The 22,968-nt window shown below is 36.3% G+C and overlaps 1 protein-coding gene across 12 annotated transcripts in view; it reads right to left on the reverse strand.

The window, feature by feature from the left end:
• PPARG (peroxisome proliferator activated receptor gamma) overlaps positions 1–22,968 on the reverse strand; it is a 138,792-nt gene that overhangs the window by 113,404 nt on the left and 2,420 nt on the right. For 6 of the 12 annotated variants that reach the window (XM_079122304.1, XM_079122303.1, XM_079122294.1 and 3 more), the window contains exon 2: positions 509–584. The gene's annotated coding sequence lies outside the window, so the exon portion shown is untranslated. Of the gene's footprint in view, positions 1–508; positions 585–4,347; positions 4,506–4,925; positions 7,162–7,819; positions 10,294–19,731; positions 20,333–22,968 lie in introns of those variants that run through there. The other 6 variants (XM_079122300.1, XM_079122296.1, XM_079122301.1 and 3 more) reach the window with 6 other exon arrangements.

The raw sequence follows: 22,968 nt of genomic DNA on the forward strand, positions 1-22,968 counted from the left end.
ACCCCAATCTAAGTCCCAGGGAGGAAGCAGTTTCAATGTAGGGTACTAAGCTATTAACTCAGCAATCTCTTTTCTAGAAAGAAATGCATCTTCTTTGCATATCTTTGTGATCAGAGACAATGGTTGCATGGTCTATGGGGAACCAGTCAAGATACCTTGATTTTTACCTTAATATAAGTATCATATAAACTTAAAATAAGGTACTTATAATTATGACTTGGGTAGAAAAGTAAGAGGAATGTAAAAGAGTTATTAGAGATTTATTTTTAAGGATTGGTATTATTTCTCAATTTCCAGGTCTTTTTCCTACCTTAGATTTGTCTTAAGACAAATCTGTTACTGTGAACTCCAAATGACTGGTATATTATACAGCAGAAAGCATTGTGATAGTCAAAAATAAAAGTTCTCTAAGAAATTTGACAGTAAAATACCACAAAGAATTGGCATGTCCTTTAAAAAGAATACTTTCAAATGCAAATTTAGTATGAAAAATTCTGATTTTACCTACCGTTAAAGGGCAATCCTGTTTGAGAAAATGGCCTTCTTGTTGTGTATCTGTGGTTCAGAGTTGGTTTCTTTCAAATCTGGACAATTAAAAAGAAATAAGGAATTTCAATATGCACACATATTCAAAATTCTTAGATATCTAGGCTGCCAAAATGTACATACACAAATAAATTGATTTTCTCTGCTGGATTTCATTTTGAACGTTTGATCTCCCTGAGCTTTATATTCCCTAGAAGTAACAACAAACCACCAAATGACTCATTATAAATCATGCAGGGCTGGAAGGTCTTCTTAAAATGATTTCACAAAAGAGACACGTTTTAGATTCACTTGTCTTACTTTCCTAGTTCGGTCACTAACACGAGGCAAAGCTCGTTTTTTAATCTCATCCATCTTAAATGTCAAACTTATAAGGATATTATTGTGCAGACTTATGGAAAAATAGGTCTTAAATGGTTCGATAACCTCAAAAGAGGGCTGGGATGTGCTCAGCAGTAGAGCACTTGCCTAGCATGGGTGAGGGCCTGGGTTTTATTACCAGCAACACAAGAAAAAAAAAACAAAACTCTCAAAAGATGTTGAAAAAATGTTATACAATGCAAAGTTGATACTTATTGAAATTCAACTTCAGCCTAGATGGTGCATGGTTGGTGAGCCTCACATATAAAGTATGGAAGTGAACTACACCATTTAGGTAGGGTAGGTACAGCACTCCATGCAGAGCAGATTTTTCAGGGGAAGATTCAGAGAGCAGATTTTCTAAATGAAGGACTCATATCCTTGCTCTCTTACAAATGGCTCCGGGATCCTAGCATAGTATATTCCACAAAGACAAAACAGCATTTAGTGCCAAAAGTCTCATCAGGAGGCTAAAGTGTCCCAGCATCCAGACCCAACATCTCTATAATCTAACCTCCACAAAACTTCTAAATATTGTTCCTTTTTACTTTGGTACCTTTCAATTTGGAATGTATCAGAACTATTCTGCTACCTAATGCATGGTATAAAAGCAGAAGATTGGGAAGATAAGCAGTTTCTAAACTAATAGAATTAGTTTATTTCTAATGTGAAAGAACATAAATGACAGCCAGTGTATTTGGCTTTGTTTTCTCTAGTATTGTTTGGTGCTTCTGTTGGGAACTGAAAACCTCTTGATGAAAACTGAATATCAACAATAAAGCAACTATTCTGTTTTCAGGGTGGGACATGGTCATCTACAGGTACAGCTAATTTCTCAGTGTTTTCTGCCTGTATATTCTGTATTCTCTGGATATGACTGCTGATCCGTATCATAGCAATTTACAAGAACACTATTTGATTTGCTATTCGATGAAACAAGCATCCATATCAAATATTCATTACATAATAACATGTATAACACATGAAATTGGCTTTATCTGTAAGAGATTACTGATCACCACTTTGACATTTATGTTTAAGGCAACTACGAAAAGGATCCACATGTGTGAAAATAAACGATTTAATTAATATTAATTATTAATATTAACAAGTTAATTAAAAATAATATTAATAAAGAAAAATATCTAAAACATTAAATAACACCGATTTCAGGTTAAGATTATGTCATACTAGCTTTCCCTAATACTTGTTCCTCGGAAATACATACAAATTTATTAAGAAGTAGGAATAAAGTAAAAAAATTTGGTGGAAATTGCTGCCTATGCTTAGCTTGCAGCCTCAAGAGTTGGATCCAGCAGAAAACTGGGCTGGCTCCTAGGACTTTCAGAGGCAGGCAGAATTCTTCAAACTTTCCCCATGCCCTTCCCCACTACTGAGAGCAGAACTCTCCTTTTTGTATCCATTCAGAATTGCACTGTATCTTGGAAGGTATAATCTGCAGAGACAAAATATAGCAGGGCAGAGACAAGATCCATTCTGGGGTGATAAATATACCAAGAATTATAGTTTCTGCACATGCTCTGTCTGGTCAGTTAAATATAGATTGGTTTATACTGAATAGGTGATAAATCCCCTTTACCCATCCCTGTAATCTAGAGATATGGCTGTGAAGATAAAAGGGAATCACCTCACCCTTAAATAAAATTCACACTAGAGAGGGGCTGTTCATATCTATTCATCCAACTATTTTATATCTAAGAATTTTTTTTGGCGAGAATATTCACTCAAACCAATCTGTCTGAAATGGAATAAATAATGAGAATTGGAGAAACAGAAAAATAATTAATGATAAAAACAACTGAAAACTTATCAAAGCATTATTTCTGGAAAAAGCTCTGGGCATAGATAATTTTATAGGTAAATTTTTTTCAGAGTTTCAAGGAAGAAAAATATAAAAGTATTTCTTGAGTTCCAAAAAAATTACAATGACCAAATTAATTTTCCCAAAATAGCATAATGATCTGAAAATCTCACAAAAAGAAAAAATATCAATTCCATTTGTTAATATTGATTCAAAATTATAAGTAAAATGCTAACTGAAGAATTCATCAGGGCTGGGGAGATAGCTCAGTGGTAGCACACTTGCCTAGCAAGTATGAAGCCCTGGGTTCTATCCCTGGCACTTAAAAAAAACCCAAAACAAAAAACAAAACAAAACACTTACCATAATCAAGTTGGCTTTATCTCAGAAATGTAAAGGAAATCTAACATTAGAAATCTTTAAAAACATGTCTCAAGTCAGGCATGGTGGTGCACAACTGTAATCCTTGTGACCCAGGAGGCTGAGGTAGAAGGATCACAAGTTTGAGGCTAGTCTCAACAGTTTAAGTGAGACCTGGTCTGAAAATAAAAAATCAAAAAGGGTTAGGGATGCAGCTCAGTGATAGAGCTGGGATCAATCCCCAGTACCAAGATGTAGCTCAGTGGTAGAACTGGGTTCAATCCCCAGTACTGAAAAACAAACAAAAACAAAAAACCCCAAAAAAGTCATAGTACTAGGTCAAATTTCAAAAAGGAACCATATGATTACCTAAAAAAATGCAAAAAAAGGTACTCAATAAAATTAAACATTCATTCTTGACAATATTTCCTTTAAAAGGAAATATTAAAACATTTAAAAATATTAAAACTTCTTAAATTAACAACCAGTGTCATATTAATCATGAAATACTATAGCAGCATTAGCCAAGGTATATTCTACAGATAACTTGTTCCTCTTTCAATAGAAAAGGTTCCACCAGAAAATAAATTTGCATATGGTGTCCATTTCTGGATATTAATAAAGCATATCGGCATTGTGTATACTCTGTAAGTTCTGCAATTAAATATGAAACACCATCAACAACAATTTGCTTAACTTTATTGGTCTCAAACGCTTGTCTCAGCAAGGTCCATTATTTCACTCCTCTACTCACTTTTCCATGGCTGTTGTCTTTGCACTGAAATTCAGGTACAATTGACAAGTTGTCTTCTTGCTAAATTCATTAGACTCCTTGATTTTCACTCTATTTTTCTAATGGTGTGCTGATAAGTGTTTAACTGACCCTCCTGGCATAGAAAAAGATGCTCTGTTTTGTAGATTTGCCAATTTCTACGGTGTAAACACTTCTATTGTGACTAGGAGCTACCAACATGATGTCACTGAGCACAGCTGGGAAGAGACGGTGTAGTAACACACAACAAGGCACATGCACTGTCCACCACACAGGTACAATTTCCTCAGCTAATCCCAACAATGTAAAATAATTACAAACTGATGTGGTTTGTATATTTACCCTTATTTTTTAATACAACCTGTTTAGTCATAAATATACACAATTTAACTCCCAATAATGGATCTGCATAAACACTTGGATCCTTAAAATCCTGAAAATTCAACAAATGATTTCCTTGAGCTGGTCTAAGCTGGATCCAGCATACCATTATCTCTGTTTCTGCATCACTGAATATTTTGTCCATTCTTGCTGGCCATGGTGGCTGACGCCTGCAATCCCAAGTATTTGGGAGGCTGAGACAGGAGGTTCACAAGTTTGAGAACAATCTGGAAAACCCAAAATAAAATGTATAAAAACAGGGGGCTGGGGCTGGGGTTGTGGCTCAGTGGTAAAGTGCTTGCCTAGAATGTGTGAGGCACTGGGTTCGATTCTCAGCACCACATATAAATATATGAATAAAATAAGGGTCAATCGACAATTTAAATTAAAAAAAAAAAAAAAAAACAGGGGGCTGTAGGTGTAGCTCAGTGATAGAGTACTTGTCTAGTATGCTGAAGGACCTGGGTTCAAACCCTAGCACAGAAAATTTTTTTTCTACACTATGAAAGAAAACTTCTCCTCCCTTAGATCAGATTTCTCCTGATTCTCACCCCATCTTATGACTGCTTTTTAGTCCCTCTTCCTTGTGGTACTTCTGAGATTGTCTATTGTCTGTGCTCTGAAAGTTCCTTCTTCTCTTCTGTCTATTCTTGCCCTCAGCACACTGACCCTACACACACCTACGTGATCCCTTTGATTTTTTCACATACCATTTTCTCCAAAATGTCTTCTTTGCTGAAAGCCTTCCCATCTAAACACTTTCTCCATTCCCAGATCAGTGAATTCAAAATCTCTCCCTTCTCCTCTCCTTACGAGCACTTTATTATGAAGATCAATTCAAAATCTTCTCCAGCACTTCATGGCCAGTCTCTTTCCATTCATTCTTTAGTCCTTTATCACAAAAATCTAGGAAAAGACCTTGTAGGATCAACTTTTTTTAAGGGTAAGGGAAGGGACTATAGTACTGTCAAAGTAAAATTCTCTTCAGTGTATTGGGGGAAGATGGAGGGATGCAAACATTTCCAAATGACTTTTATCCTAAACTAAACACAGCCAGAGCTCCATGTACAGAGGTTCTGTATCCTCAGCTTCAATCGACCATGGATTGAAAATATTCTTAAAAATTCCATCTGTACTGAACATGTATGCCTATAGACTATTTTTCTTGTCATCATTCCTGAAATGATATAGTATAACAACTATTTACACAGCATTTACATTATATTAGGTATTTTACATCATCAAGAGATAATTAAAAGTATACAGGAAGCCAGGCACGAGGCACGTGCCTATAATCTCAGTCATTCAGGAAGCTGAGAAAAGAGAATCGTCAGTTTGAGGACAATCTTAGAAACTTTGTGGCACCCTGTCTTACAATAAAAAATAAAAAGCACTGAGGATATAGGTCAGTGGTAGAGCACCCCTGGGTTCAACCCCTAGTACCAACCAAACAAGCAAACAAAAAAATCCATGCACATGGGAAAGATGTGAGTAGGTTACATGTAAGTTCTAAGATATTTTATATAAGGGACTTGAACATCTGGGGATTTGGGTATCCTAGTTGTGTTGTCCTGGGACCAACCTCTGTGGATTCCAAGGTACAACTATACCCGGGTCTAACACTGCCCTGTCCACCCTATGCCACAGCTGAGTGATCCCATCAGAGAACAGAACACAACATGGGCAAATCACATCATTCCCCAGATTTTTACAACAGTCATACAAAATTTACTATTCAACTGACATCCATATCCTCAGATAACAAAATGACTTTACTTGTATTAAGAGGAATTTGAGGGGGAGGGCAGGATTTCCTAATAGTAGTTGAGTTTAAGTGATGGTGGAGTAGCTGACTATAAATTAACAATTTCATGATCTAATTTACCTTGTTCCAGGCAACAAGAACAGGGACTGTTCTTTCAAGCGACTTGCTACTTAGAAGACACAAGCCTGATCTGCAGTGAACCAGAACAACTCAAAGTTTAAATCTAATCCAAGTTACACCTGAATATGGTTACGTATGTGTAGATCTAATTGTTCCTGTGGAATGGTTGTGGGGGGTGTGGGTGCAGACATCTCGTGCTCTGGAAAGTCAAATGCTGGAAAATTAGGCTCTTGTGCAAGACAGGGTGGGCTGGGTTCAGTCTGTTTGGGTTCAAGACAGTTCAGTTCTTGTTTTATCACCTGGCAGGTTATTTTGCCTCTCTGTACCTATTTCTTCATCTCATCTTAACAGCATACACCTTATATGGTTGCTGGAAGAGTAAAATGAGATAATGTATGTTATGTTCTTAAAATCCAATACAGAACTAAGTGCTCAATCACTATTAACTATTATCATCAATAGCTAGTGATGCCTTTGGTATTTTGAGTTAATTAAGAAACAATTTTTAGAAAAGATGATTAAAAGATACTTTGGTTAAGAATTTTATCTGTGGAATAGACTAAAGGGTACAATGAATGGAAAGAAAGCATTCTCCGAACATGAAATCATATGGTTCCATTTATAAATCAACTGTAAACAAAGTTATCCTAATAATTCCAAAAAGTCATGGGCGCTATTGAGGATTAGAAAGTAGAACGAGACTGTAGAAGTAAAATATTAAAGTGACAATTATTTGCGGAGCATCTGCTATTTGTTAGCAGTGTTGTAGACGAGGGGGGATACAGGATGAACAAAACAGACAAATATTCCAGCTCTTGTGCAACTGCACATATGAAGATGCAATAAAAAATTATATGCTGAAGAATCATCTGCTATAGGCACCATTTTGAAAAAAAAATGGGGTAGAAACAAAGGTTGTTAAAGACAATCAGGAGTTACCTCAACAAACTACTGTGCTTTTACAAGGTTTTATCAAGCAAGGCCTCTTGACCCAATTCTGCCAATTTAAGGATTAGTAATTTAATACTTTATAAAAAAATCAATGAAAACCCATTTATAAGAGATACTCAATTTTACTTTTGTCTCATAAACATTTCGTTCATGTTAAATGAACATAAAAAGATTCAGATAAATTCAGAGTAAAAATTCGGATTCAGAGTAAAAAGGATTCAGATAAATTCTTCTATTTATCATTTGATTAGAAGATTTTTGTTAAAAAAATGTCATTTCCATGTATAGTTAAAGACTTAACCAAAAAGAGGCACTGAGAATCAGGAAAAGGAGAAGGGAGAAGAGCCATGGGGTGGGGAGTGGGGGGACAGAGAAAGAAAGGAGGGGGAAAAAGACAGAATGCAGGAACCACTGGGAATGGAAAAAAGTGGGAGGGAAGAGGAAAGAAGAACCAGACCTTGTGCAAGAACAGAGAGGAAAGTGGAAGGAGAGGAAGCAGGAAAGAGAGGAGAGGTTCGGAAACCCAGAATCATCAGGGGGAATGACTTTTGCATGTTGAAGCTCAGCCATTCGCTTTGGATATAAGCATCAGAATTAGTCATTACTGACATTACAAATATCGTGCAGAAATTAAGAAGGCACAAATTCTATGTGGCCAAAAAGTTTTCGCACTGCTCACCACACAAAAATGCCATGTCAAAGAAACTCTCTTTGCTTTTCTTTAAACTCATATTTTCCCTACCTCTGTTCCTATGCTCGCACTATTGTTCCACTTGAAGTGACCTGTCCATCACCTTACATCACTGAACAATATTCAATAAATATTTATTGAGTACCTATCACATATCAGGTGCTGTTCTAGGCGCATGTCAAAATTTTACCCATATTTTAAGATCAGTATTTGTAGTTTTAATAATACACGATGAAAATGAACTATTTTAATCCCATATTCTATTAGCTTTTGAGTGAAATTAATTTTTTCTTCTACAACTAACATTTTTCTTCTCCTGATACCATGAGCATTAAAATAATCCTTATTTTAAAAAAAAGTCCCTTATTTGAGTTAAAAATGTTCTAGAATTTTCCCTCAAATAAGAGTGAGGATATCATTCCTACAAAAGTCTTAGGACTTCACCACAATCCAACATTTATAGTGCCTAAGTCAAATGAATTGAATAATAAAAGTTATTTCAACTCTCACCCATATCAAAAATGGCAACCCAAAGATGTCCCCAAAAGGGTAGTCATGCTGGGTCTTGTTCAATCATGATGTTACATCACAGGAGCAACAACAAAATGATTTAAAGGTCAGCAGCTTGCCTGTAATTTATGTAACTTGCTTCTGCAGAAATTTGCATTACTTGTGAAAAACATCACGTGAAAGAGGAACTTACTATAAATATGAAGGCTGGAAATAAATGAATGGCTGAGAAGGCACTGGAGAATAATAACTTCTTTAAAAAGAATTGGGGAACTGTGTGGCTGGGGGTGTAGCTCCGTGGTAGAGCACATGCTTGGCATGCAGGAGGCCCTGGGTTCCATCCCCAGCACTTACAAGAACAAAAAATGTAACTAACTCTAAGATAAATTTGTAAACCTAATCTGTATATACATTTACATAAATGTAATTACAAGTGCTCATGAAAATGACCAGAAACTTAGTATATATTAATGTTCTAAGCCAATTACAAAGGAAATGTATGCTACTAAGTTAATATTATAGATCAGGGAATTAGAGTACCTTATGGTAGGATGGGAACTTACAAGTCACCTACTTCATTTTTCCCACCAAGGCAAGACTTCTTAACAGATGGTCACTTAAACTGCATATGAAAATGTCTAATGACAAAGCATTTTCTTTCCCACTAGGTGGCCTGTACACTATTGGATGGCTGTAGTGATCAGAATTCTTTCCTTATATTAAGCTCCCGGTCCTTTCCAGCTATTCTTTGACAAAGAAGGACTACGTGGTGGTTGTCTGTCATGCTTACTGCTATAGTGTCCAGCACAGAGTGACCAACCCCCCCCTACATATGTGTGTGTGTGTGTGTGTGTGTGTGTGTGTGTGTGTGTATCCACCCTCAAGAACTCAGCCACTAAGTTCATTCAGTTCATCCTTTAGCACAGTGGTCCTTGAAGTCTGGGGTAAAGAAAGATATTTTTTTTTTCTGATCCACTGTGGATACCTTTATAAAATGCAAAATCATGCCCTTGAATATCATGACATTACAAACATTTTTAAATGCTCATCCTCAAATCTGTACCTAACTTGTGCCAGGCCAGTAATCAGCAATGTGTGGTGCAGCATCGATCCACAGACCACATCTTGAGTGTCTCTCTACAACAGAGCAGGGCTCCCATCTTCCCTTCCTCCTCGTTCCTACAGGCCCCTCTAACATGTTAGGTCCACATTTTGCAACAGTTTTCTGACTGTTCTCCCTGCATTCAGCTGCTAAGTTAATCTGATTAAATCATCTCACTCCTCTTCTTAAGACCTGGAATCTCCTGACTTCTTATAAGATAAAACTCATACTCCTTCACCTGCATTCCAGACCTTTTATCATCAGACCGAAAATCTACATTTTCAACCATTTTTCTTACTTCTTATATCCCTATACTAGCCACTTCAAATTGCTTGATTTCTGAAGTTTCCCCAAAGCTATGCTTATTCCCTAGTCACTATTCCAGGGCCCCCCCCCCTTTCCTTTCTTTTCTTCTTCTTCTTCCTCCCCTCTCCCCAGCACTGGGGATTGAACCCAGTGCCACCTCACACATGCACACAAGAGAGGAAAGCACTCTACCACTGTGCTACATCCCTAGTCGCCTCTCTTTGTTTTACTCTTTTAAATTTTGAGAGGCCCAGGCTGGCCTTGCAGTTGCCATCCTCCTTCCCCAGCCTCCTGAGTACCAGGCTTTTTCCTATACTGGAAATTCTTTGCCCTTCCTTTTTGGTCATCGCAAGCTGGGAACTTTAATTTTTACTTCAGGCAAAATTCACAGAACATAAAATTAACCATTTGAAAGTGTATAATGCAGTGGTATCTCATATATTCTTTTTTGCCCTATTTTAAAAAATTGTAATCAACACATAATAATTGTATATATTCATGTGGTAAAGTATGACATTTCACTACATATGTGTAAGGATCAGAGCATGGTAACTGATTGGCTGGGATTTTCTTAAAGCTGTGCAGCCAGGGATAGGGTATGTAGCTCAGTGGCAAAGCACTTATCTAGCATGCACAAGACCCTGGGGTTTGATCCCCAGCATTAAAAAAAAAAAAGAAAAAAAAAAAGTTGTGCAGTCATCTCCTCTATGTGGCTCCAAAACCTCTTCATCACCTCCAAAGGAAATCCTGCATCCATTAAGCAGTCACTCCCCTTCCCTTTCCCCACCCCTGGCAACCACTAATCTGTCTGCTATCTCTATGGAATGACCTACTCTGGATAATCCATACAAATATACAAATGGAATCACACTTGGATTCCCTTCTTATTTCTCTGCATTTAAACAAAAAGTCTCAAGGTTACCCTGTCAATCCTTGAACTTTCAAAGTCTAGTTCAATTATTCCCAGCTTCTCCACAAGGCTTTTCCTGGCCATCCCGCCCTCCCCTCTACATGGATCTTAATTCTTCTCTGATTTTTTGTAGCACTCATTTCCTGCCTTACTTACTTACTTCAGCCATGAATCATACGCTGCTATGAATTGTGGGTTAGCTAATTCAACTGAATCCTTTTGATGCAGATTACAGGCTCCTAGCTAGGGAGCTCTGGTGTCCTTCTTTGAGCACAGGACCTACCTGAACAGGTGTGTAATTTGTTGGGCTGAGTACTGCAAGGAAATTAAGAAAACGAAAGTCTGGAAAACCAAGAGAAGACCTCAGTCCTCTTTCAGTTCTTCATCCTTCCTTCAATTGCCTTCTCTCTGAAAAAGAAGTTCTACTGTGTCAAGTAGGGCACTTCTTTGCTCTTGTAGCTGAACAGGTGTGGGAGCAGGCAAGAAATGGCAGGTTGCCCAAGGGCGGAGAGGGTGGAAGCTCCTGCATGGATCTTTAACAAACAGATTCCTACTTTCGTCCTATATCCACAGAAGAGTCAGGAAGAGTGGCTAACCAGAGATGTCATAAGTCCATGTAAACTAAGGCTCATCCATTTGCTTTGCTTTTATGTGTCAATCAGTTTGCCTGGTATTTTGATGTGAAGTTGTTCATAAACACAGCTCTTCCTCATAAAGGAGATTATATGCTACATAATTGTGGTGATAGTACTTGTGATTCACATATGAAATAGCTGAGCAATTAAATTATTTTATAAAGTATAAACAAATGAATAGGTCAAAACTTGATAGGGTTTTCATCTAACAAGACAAAAAGTATGAAAGGGAACCAGTTTATTTTACGCATGAATAATAAGTCTGAATAACATTTTATATTGTGCATGATTATAAAACTTTTCTTCTAGATGTAGCACTAACCAGAATTTTTGTTACAGTTGCCATTGGAAGCCTCAAAACAGGAATGTAAAACAGTGCTCTGGCCCTTAGGCCATTAAAAAACCTGTTCTTCTGACCAGGACAACTAAAGATCCAACAAGAGAAGGCTGAAGTCTATAATTAACATTTTTTTTTTCCTTTTTGTATCCCATTTGCCTGCTTTAGAATAACAAAATGGTAATTTCTTCTGGCATTAATTTCATATCATAAAAATGATATGTACCATAAAAATGTTATATAAAATGGAAATTAACATTTTAATGAGCAATTCAGGGAATTCCCGAAGAATGTGGGGAACTGTAGTGTTAAGAAATGTACATGATACTGAAAAAAGCCCATATTTGTCCTCAAAATAAAATCGATACAATAATATAAATATAAAATATAAATAATATGAAAATAATATGCACCAGGCCATGAATTAAGAAAGGTATAGAATGCATATATGTAAGAAGAATGAGAAAAATTACAATATTCATTCCTGTTCTCTAGGAATTAAAATTTTTCTTGATAAACAGAACCTATATTTAAAAATTAAAAGCTGTGGTGGGAAATCAGCTTAATGTGTAATATGGAATATGGAATGCGTTAGATTACATTTAAGCGTAGATTTGCCTTCTAAATGATTTACTTAATCAAAGATTAAAACTAAATTGGGTCTTCTGAAGTCAAAAGCTGGTGGCCAAGGTAAATATTCCCTATACATATATGTCAAAGGAAATCAACCTGATATTTAAATTTTAATGTTCATAATAAAAACAAATTTGTTGTGTGTATATGTATTTGTTAGGATCAAAGATTGTTCTAGTAGGCAAAGGCAAACAGGTAGTGTGAATTGTGTGCATGGTCTAAAGACACAACCACGCCAACACACTACGTTCAATCAGTCATTTTCTCAACTTTAATTGAGCTGTGGTTATTTGCCAGCCCAGGGCTAGATGCTAGTTCATTTAGCCAACATGTTGGAATCTCTGATCTTAAAAGCATCAGTCTGATCATTTTTAAGGCTAGGTTTTCATAAGGGGAGATTTTGACTTCCACATAAGGTAAGAGGTCAATAAAAAATGTTGAGTTTGTGGAATTAAATTAGCAAATAGGCAAACTTGCAAAAATTTGGAAGTTTTGGTTAAATCTAAATTGAGGTATGCTCAATATCCCTTGGCACTGTATATATGATAGAACTGATTCTGTGTAACTTCACATAAATTCCTCCAAAATTTATTTTCCTTATCTTCCCCCCAATTTAGGGTCAGAATTTCTTTCTTTTTTTTTTTTTTAATTGTAAACAAATGGGATACATGTTGTTTCTCTGTCTGTACATGGAGTAAAGGCATACCATTTGTGTAATCATAAATTTACATAGGGTAATGTTGTTTGATTCATTCTGTTATTTTTTCCCTTTAGAATTTATTTCTAAGTGGTCAATAGGATATTTTCCGTCAATTCAAAAACAGATCTGAAATGGTTATTAGACAACTTGTGAATACAGAAACTGGAAATGGCTATAATAATTTGATTGAAGGATGATTATTTAAAATAGGAGATGGGTCTCCCTTTACTCACATATTATATTCTAAATATGTAAAAAGTCCATCAGAGGCTTTTAAAGGTTACACAATTCTTTTTTATTTTAAGAGTCTGTGGGTAGAACAGATTCAATGTGATGATGCCTCAAAGAGCAAATCTTCACTTCAAATAGCCAACTTTATTTCCCAAGAAAAAAATAAATGTTTTATTTTAATGGGATATTCTCAATGAACTTTGTTTTATGTTTTTGTTAAGTATAAATAACTTTTTGGAAATAAAGTTATAAACTAAATCCACTTGGATAATCATTTCAATAAGTTCACCATGAGAACACTGAAACAAAAAGAACCCTTGTGGAAAGTGTATCATCACCTTGTCATCTGGACTTCTCAGAACAGTAATACCACAGGGTTCGGTGGGGCATGCCTGGAATCCCAGTGTCCTGGGAGGTTGAGGCAGGAGGATGGCAAGTTCAAGGCCAGTATGATCAACTTAGCTAGCTGCTGTCTTAAAATAAAATAAAAAGGGATAGAGGTATACGGCTCAGTGGTAGGGCACAGTGGACTATGCCCGTAATCTACTCAGGAGGCAGGGGTAGGAGGGCAATTTAGTGAGACCCTGTCTCAAAATAAAAAGCAAACACAGGCGAGAGTGTGGCTCAGAGCTAGAGCGGGGGTGTTCATCAGTAAGTGCAAGGCCCAGGGTTCAATCCCCAGCACCCAAATAACAACAACAAAACAGTTTTGCTTTCAGTAGGTTTGCTCTTTGAGGTATCTTCACACTGAGTCTCTCTTACCCACAAAATCTAAGATAAAAAATGAATTGTGTGAGCTGCTGTTTGCCTTGGCCTGTACGAAGAGCTAAATCATCAGAAACTAGGAAGGCAGACAGAAGAGAGAAGAAATATTTAGTGCAAATGATATGCAGTTTTTTAAAAGCTTTTAAAACTTTAAGGTAAACGTTATTCTAAGTCACAAGGTTGCTACAAATTTCACAAAAGAAGTCCCCAAAGTGTCATTTATAACGTGGGTCAAAGGCAAAAGTACTTAATTTTCTCCTTTGGGATTTTCAGAACAATGCACTGAAAAAAAAAATGAAGAAAGAATTAATTCAAGGGTTATTATTGTACTCTTTGTGTGTGTATATGTGTATATGTAACTTTTACAATGTTCATGCAGATTTTGGGAAACCTCCATTCACTTCCTGTTAAATCACCTGTTAATTTTCAAAATTATTATCACACATTACATCAAGGGTTCATAATAGTCATTGGTAACAGAAGTTTACCTTGACCTGCTTCTACCTCAGCTGCTATTTATGATTACACGTTCAACATTTTGCCAGGAGCTGGAAAACCAAATAACTCCATCATGAGGTCATTCAGTTACAGTAAAAAAAAAAAAAAAAAAAAAAAAAGAATATAATAGATACATATTTTTCTTAAGAGAAAAATTTAAAAGAGGAGGACTTTCAAGAAATTCACTCTGAGGCTGGGGTTGTAGCTCAGTGGTAGAGTGCTTGCCTAGCATGTGTGAGGCGCTGGATTCAATTCTCAGCCCACATATAAATAAATGAATAAAATAAAGGTCTATCAACATATGAAAAAATTTAAAAAAAGAAATTAACTCTGAGATGGGTACAGTGGTACACACCTATAATTCCAGTGACTCAGGAGGCTGAGACACAAGGATTCCAAGTTTGAGATCAGCCTCAGCAACTTAGCACAACCCTGTCTCAAAATCAAATATATAAATAAATAAAAACAAAAAATAAAGGCCTAGGGGAAATTACTCAGTAGTAAAACACACTTGTGTTTAATACCTGGTATCAGAAAAATAAATAAATAAAAAGAAAGTAACTCTAGAAGCTTTTTTGTGGGAAAAAAAAAAAAACTATTTGCCAGCATATATTAAAGATCAAAAGGACTGCAGGACCTAAGAAATCAGCAAAATTAAAACTCATATATGGCTGCAAACATTAGGAGGCTGTTAATGGAGAGATGGATTTTTAAATTTTGTTTTTCTCCCTTCGCAAATAGTCAAGCAAAGAGTACAGGGAAGTCCAATATGTAAACCAAAATTTAAATATGAAATAAGAATTTGGGTATAGCAGAAAAAAATTCATGTAGTGTCTTTACACTGATCTTCAATGGCTTTAAGGGAGTGAAACAGCTACAGGATCTTCAACGTGTAATATAAATATACTCTTTGTTTTGAGCTTTACTGGTTAGGGTCACTGATACACTAAGGAAAAAAAAGCTATACATGTAAGGTTTTTATTATAGAAGTAATTTTATTTTTATTTATGTATTTAATTAATTTGCAGTGCCGGGGATTGAATCTAGGGTTTTGTGCTTATGAGGCAAGCACTCTACCAACTGAGCTATATCCTCAGCCCTAGAAGTAATTTTAAACAACTGGTTAAACTTTGTAAAAGAGAAAATATATATATAAGCCTTCCATATATTACTACTTTAATATAACTATGATCACTTTTGTGTAGTCCCTTTCAGATTTTTCATGTACACGTTATACAATCAATAGTGTGCATACATTTTTTATGTGCATGTATGGGGATGTATGTGTGTGTGTGTGTTTTGCTGGAGATCAAACCCAGGGCCTTACGCATGCTAGCAACACTCTAACACTGAGCTACTACATCCCCAGCCCTATTCTCCTTTTTTAACTTAATATTTTTCAGAGGTGCTAGTGGTATTCTAAATCATTGTTGGTAACTGCATATTCCATGTAGTCAATGAACCATATTTTACTTAACCATTCCCCTAGTAGTGAATATTTAAGTTACTTCCAAATACAGGTTCTAGTAACAATGCTTTTATGAGAGTCTTTGTATGTATGGATTCTTCTATACCCTCCAGACCTTTGGAAAAAGTCCTAGAAGCTGGGATAAATTTGCAACATATTGCCCAGTTGCTTTCTAAGAGGACTTAACTAAATCACAGTGACATCAGAAATAAGTACAAATTTCTTCAATCCATGAATCATAAATGTGTGTGTGTGTGTGTGTGTGTGAGAGAGAGAGAGAGAGAGAGAGAGAGAGGGGCGCCAGAGTTCAAACTGAAAGCCCACGAATGTGCATGATCTATACTCCTAAGCTAACCCCCACAAAGTCCATGCCCTGAATCATAGAAAAATCTTCAACAATCCCTGGGAAGGGTATATTTTTCTGTTATTATTAAAGTGAAATTCAAGTTTACACATTTGTATCTTATAAATCTGTTTAACATGAACTAGTCCTCTAGGGATGGATCATCCCTCATAATCTTGGAAAACCCAGTCTTTGATTTGGAGACTCAGGATTCCTAATGACCACTTTAAGACAAAATGAACCAGTGGTCCTCTAGGAAGTGAGATGCTGGGGACTGAACCCAGGGCCTCAAGCACTCTACCAACTGCGCTATATCCCCAGCCCTAGCCAGATGGTCTTGATAAAAGCTTATTGACAACAATGCTGAGCTTTTTTTTTTTTTTAGTAACAAAAAGGACAAGTCAATGGGGTAATTTTACAAGACGGTCATAAGGGATTCTATTAATGGGGATAAATATGGCAAATAATTTAACTATAGGAAAGGGTAAAGCCTACTAAATATAATCCATTCTGAGGGCATGGACAAATGTGCTCCAAACTATTAGATGGGATGCAGGAATCCTCTTGGACCAGGGTCCCTGAACAGTGTATTACACTAGAATATCTAAAACATGGATGACTAGGCCCCATCTCCAGAGGTTCTGATTCAGTAGGTCTGGGGTGGGGCTCAATAATTTGCAATTCTAACAATTTCCCAAATGATGCTAATGCTGATGGTTCCAGGCCCACACTTTGAGAACTACTGCCTTAGACAATGTGCTAATTTGGGGGTGGGGGGCGGGTTCCCGGGGATTGAACCCAGGGCCTCTCAAATGCTACACAAGATGCTCTACCACTGAGCGACATTGCCAGACTTTTTAATTTTGAGACAGGGTCTCACTAAATTGCCCAGGTTGGCTTCAAACTTACCCTGTTCCCACCTCAGCCTCCCAGGTAGCTGGGATTACAGGCATACACTACCTCACCTGGCTATTTCTTAAATCTTTTAAAAACATTTATATTGAGTGTCTCCTAAGCACTGTGCTGCATGCTGCAGAGAGAGATGAATGAAACCTGGTTGGCACCTACCTTCAAGAGAATGATAATCTATATTTTTGCTGACACTAAACTATTCTAGTCCTAAAAACCAATAAATTTGAGCCTTGTTGAACACAAAGTTTAAAAATATATTATACTGCCTTTAAATAAAACCAGGATGTTTCTAACTAGTTCCAAATGCTTTAGGAAAACATGTAGTAATTCTGCATTGCCAAATGCCTGCCTGGGTATTTTCTTTACTCTTCTGGATTAAACCAACACATGCAAATGGTTTTTTTGAAGTTTCTATTTCATTTATATTTATATCATTCATATGTTTGTTTTCTTTTATAAACCTTATTCACTATATAAAAAGAGAGAAAGAATTTATATTGGGCACTTTTCCATATGCAGTCCAAAATTTATTTACATAGGTAATTCTCAACTGTCAGAAAAAAAATAATATTTAGAAAGCATTGGGATTCTGCTTTAGACTCATGGACTGGCAAGGTCATGAAAAAAATCAATGACAAGTAAGCAATGTGCTTAGTCATGAGGCATGAGTGAGGTCCATACCTAACAGTGAAACACCAACAATTAGCTGATTCACAGAATTAATGAACTTGAGATAGTTACTAAGCTTTTCTTTCTTCCTTCCTTTCTTCTTCTTCTTCTTCTTCTTTTTTTAACTCAAAATTGAACCCAGTGATACTTTATCCCTGAGTCCTTTTTACTTTTTATTTTGAGACAGGGTCTTGCTAAATTGCTGAGGCTGGCCTCAAACTTACAATTCTCTTGTCTCGGCCTCCTGAGTGGCTAGGATGACAGGTGCGGCCACCAAGCCTAGCTAAACTTTATTTCTAACAGAGACCCATTACCTTGCCATAACTATTTTCAGTCAAAAGAAAACTGTAAAGTATGTAAGAAATTTTATAATCTGTGGTTATGCCAAAGAATCAAACATTATTTTCACTTGGTACATTTTTTTTCTGAAATGATTGAAAAGTTCCTCTCATTTCAGTCTCTCAGGGAACAACTTTCAACTCTGGCAGAACTAACTCATAAAGCGTAGATCACTGGTTTAACATCATGGAGAAAACAAAGGACATTGTAAGGATGTAATAGTCGAATATTTGATTACATTAACCAACCGCTGGCTTATACCTCTTTACTTTGGTAACATTGCCTAGGCAAACTGATATTTCATAACTGCTTGTTTTCTTTGAGGTCAAAATGGTTCGAGGAAGATTCACAACTTGTTTTGATTTTTAAGAGAAAAAAATAAAGGCACGATGGGCGAATATATCTTTTCCTACCACTGCTATCCCATATGGTTATTTTCATATTTTATTGTACAGGGGCTGGCTCATGAGGAAACGGGCACAAGCATCACCATGATTTTATTTATTTATTTTCTCTCCTGACCCCCTCTTTCCAACTCCAAATATGTTTTCTACTTCTTACAGGCCTTGTTTTCAGGTAGTAAGGCAACAAGCAACTCACTCAAGTTTTTCCTGATAGTGATGTAGTGAATGTGCTAGGAACAATGGCATTTTAAAAGTGGACTCCAACCCTTCAAGTGATTAAGACATGTAAGGAGTTCTTTCCAGAACTTCATCATTGCACTCAGTCGGTCTGACAGTTATGTTTCCCCATTGCCCTCACTATAAAGGAAAATTTATTGCTTAAACATACAGGATGAAATTGTGTAACCTTTTTCCATTCCCTTTCTGGATTCTTTCCTGAAGGAATTTGAGAGCCAGAGAGAAGGATAATGCTAACTGGCACCTTTAGAATATACAGTGATTATAGAATCCTACAGTGTCACCCTGGAACAGAGTAAGTTCTTTGAAACCAAAGTTGTGTTACAGAACACACTAACCACACATCCTGCTGATGGTAGGAGCTGAGCACACTGGATCTGTCACACTCCCACTCAGGGTATTTCCCTATTGCTCTCCCTCCCTCGTATCTACCTTTTCCTTATCTGTGGCAAGCTGTGAAGGACTTCTTGCCCTAGGTTGATGCTAATCTGAACTCTTCCCAGAGTAATAATTTGTCTCAACGTCTTATCCCTATAAGACAATTCTAGATGAGTCCACAAATTATAGCATTTTTTTAAAAAGTGAAATAGTTACACCTGCAATGAATTTATTTTCTAAGAACAATAAAGTGGGGACTTGAGAGTAGTAGAGCCCTTGCCCAACTTGAATAAGGTTCTGAGTTCAATTCCCAGCACCCCAAAACCAACCAACCAACCAACCAACCAACCAATGAAGTGAGGTTTGAGGTTTTTTGCTTGGTAGTAAAGTGTGTGCTTAGCATGTTTGAGGCCCTGGGTTCAATCTCCAGCACCAAAATAAAAAAAACAAATACAAAATAGTAAGCATATGAAATGATTTTTAAAAAACAACAAAACAGAATAAAAATAAAAAGATATTGTATTAAATTGTAATAAACCATTCTATGATCTAGTTTAAATCCTGACCATAAGGTTTAAAATCTTACTTTAACTGGTTCAAGTTGCATGGATTGATGATGCCATTTCTTTCCTTTGTATCTGAGAAAATGCAGCTGGAAGAAGAAATTCATTGCATGCTGTCTCAAGAGTTTCAATTGAGAATGGCCTGTTCACTAGAATACCTGAAGGCACAATAATGACTGAAAGAAAGCACAAACTATGCTTACTATTAAGAGAGTAGAAGTTAATGAACTCCTTGATCCCCACCCCCAAAGGGAAATCCACATGAATGAACTTGCTTTTGAAGTGACAGGAACCCTTACCCCACCTACCAGTACTGGCGTGAGGTTTTCTTTGCCTTCCATTTCCCTATCCTTTCAGTTAGGTCCCTGCTTGGGGTTGGTGGCTCCACATTTGAGTGAGCAGATGGGTGTGCCAGCTACACTGTGCAGTTCCAGGCCTGCAAAGGTGGGAGCGATCCTCCCCAGCACTACGCACAAGCCACATTCACTCCAGGCTATTCTTTTAGTTCAGCAGAGTTCCGCTGGGGATCGGCCCCTTGTTTGCAACACTCAGTCCAAGTCCCTTCCTTTCTTGCATAGGAGACACTTCAAGATAATATATATTATTTCATTCTTAAGGAGAATTTAAAATGTACTATGCTCCCTATTAATAAATGGGTGAGTTATTAGGAAACATTAACTTTTCATGCTACTAGAAGACTATTTTTTGGTTACTGCCTGTTGAAAGGGACCTAATTTTAAAAGACAATCACAAGTCACTATTTAGTCTTTTAGGCTCCACAGTAAACTGTCTTCTAGGCAAAAGGATAGTGGGTCTCATTGTAAACACATTTGCTCCTGGAAAACATGTATTACAAATTCTCAGATTGCACCATAGAAACAAAGAACAGAGGGCTGGGGATGTAGCTCAGTGGCAGAGCGCTTGCCTCACATGCACAAGGCCCGGGGTTCCATTCCCGGTACTAGAAAAAGAAAAAAAAAAAATGTGAAGATAGAAATTTAGGGCTAGGGTTCTGGCTTAGTGATGAAGCACCTAGCATGGGTGAGGTACTGGGGTGGATTCTCAACACTGCATGTAAATAAATAAATAAAGGCCTATCTACATTTTAAAAAAAGAACAGAGTTTTATCAAATAAAAGCACAATCCGTGCCTTCTAGATGCATTAAAAGTAAATATTAGCACAAGGGATCTACAAGTGTACACAGGACTCACAAAGATGGAAGAAAATAATTCTTTGACTGATTTTTGTCCAAAGTCATCAGGGAACAGGAATAAAATTTTAAACTGAATCATGAAATATTCTAAGAAACATTTTATGAATTCACAAACATCATCTTCAATCTTAACAATCTCAAAATTAGTACTAGGGTGACCTAATAATATTTGTAAAAGAGTTAGCTATGACACAGCTACTCGGGAAGGCTCATTTACTCATTTAAGACACACAGGTTTACTGATAAAGTCTTAAAATCATACTCCCAAGAGCAAGGAATAATAACTGAAATACTTTCCTACTTCACAAATAAGGAAATGTGACTTGCCTAGCTATAAAAAATTGAAACAGTTAAACAATGTAAACATTCATATTCTAAACTGAATACTCAGTATTAAATTGCTGATGTACATTTATGGTCAAAGAGAAATGTTAAGAACACATAAATTCGTTTCTTAAAGTAATAACTGTAGCATACACTATCAGCGGTAGGTATTTGTCTTAACATCCATCATAAAAATTTCCCTCAAATATGGCCTATTGTATTTGGATAGATTTCCTTCCAAGAATCTAATGAAGTATTTTAGGCAAATAAAAGTCAAAATTCGACATTTTTATTAAATAATAGCTTTAAAACATGTACTGTATAACTCCCTTGGATCTACTTCTGTTTTTCGAGAAAATACAAAGAGTCCATAAGAAACCCCAGGAAGATTTCAAATGATCTTCAAATTTAAATTTTGACGTGGTCTGCTAGGAAATTAACTGCAGTCTGATGTGCTAGGGCTTTCTATGCTGGCAAGATGGATACTGACAAATATCACTGTTTTTTGGTGGAGTCAAATAGGATCAGTTTCAAAAGACCTTTTGTAAGCTACCTAAAATCGCTGCCTTTTATGTTGCTTTTAGGTGTGAAGAAAGATAACTAAGGGATAGATAATGAAGAAATCTATCCCGAAAAATAAGCAAAGCAAGTTGGAAATTCACTTTAACAGTCTGTGGGGACAGCGCACACTTATGCATACAGACCGTGACTGAAATCCAGTTTTCTTGACTAGTAAATTTTTAAAGTCCTCTACAACTAATATTTACTTAGTGAAGTCCGATAAAAGCAAAAACTTCTTGCAGCACATTTGCCACACCTTATGACGTTATGATATTTCCAAGTTCAAATAACAATGAAATCAGCAGAAAAACGCCTACAAATTAGAGTGACCAACATTTTCTGTCGTGTGCACTGGGCATATACAGTCACATAAAAGACACACACAAAAATGGGTCAGGATACAGAAAACACTTGGAAAATATTATTTAAACATTTTTCATACTTGTCAAAAGTTGTGTTATTACTAGCCACATCATAATTTGAAAACTAAATGAAATGCACTATTAACACTTGGATATGTTTCCACAGAGATGTCTTTTCTTAGATGGCTTCAACAGATAATCATCTTGACAAGGTCAGTGGCAAACATTCTTATTTTCAGAGAATTACACAAGAGAAAATAAGTATCTGTATATAATTTATTGATTAAAAATAATCAGTTGCATGATCTGTAAGTCATTTCTACTTCATATTCCTAAAATCACACTTTGTGTCCTATATGAATTTTAAAAGTCATAAGGATTTTTAAATATTGTAATTTTTTAAAAATATCACCTAGGGCTTTTTAGAAAGTAATTCTGAAACATAAAGAAATGACTGTTAAAGGAAATGAGTTCCTTTGAAGAAAATATCGCATTATTAAAAGTAGTAATCACAAAAAATATTTCCAAAGTACTCTTAAGTTCCATACAGTATATGATGCTAGTGGCCATTCTAGTTTTTCCTTTTTTAAAGAAATTACACTCTTTCAAATGTAAGAATGACCAAAGAAACAGCACGAAAATCTTCGGCCTGGAATTCTCTAAAAACTTTATACTTCACAGATGCCATGGTTTTACAGCAGTTATTACAAGAGCTAGAAACAAACTTTTACACATGAAAAAAAGTTTCTGATTAAAAATAAAAGCATCAGCAGTGTTTTTCTTCCCTTCCAATGACTTG

Source organism: Sciurus vulgaris (genome assembly GCF_902686455.1).
Source record: "Sciurus vulgaris genome assembly, chromosome: 19".
Taxonomy (NCBI): domain Eukaryota; kingdom Metazoa; phylum Chordata; class Mammalia; order Rodentia; family Sciuridae; genus Sciurus; species Sciurus vulgaris.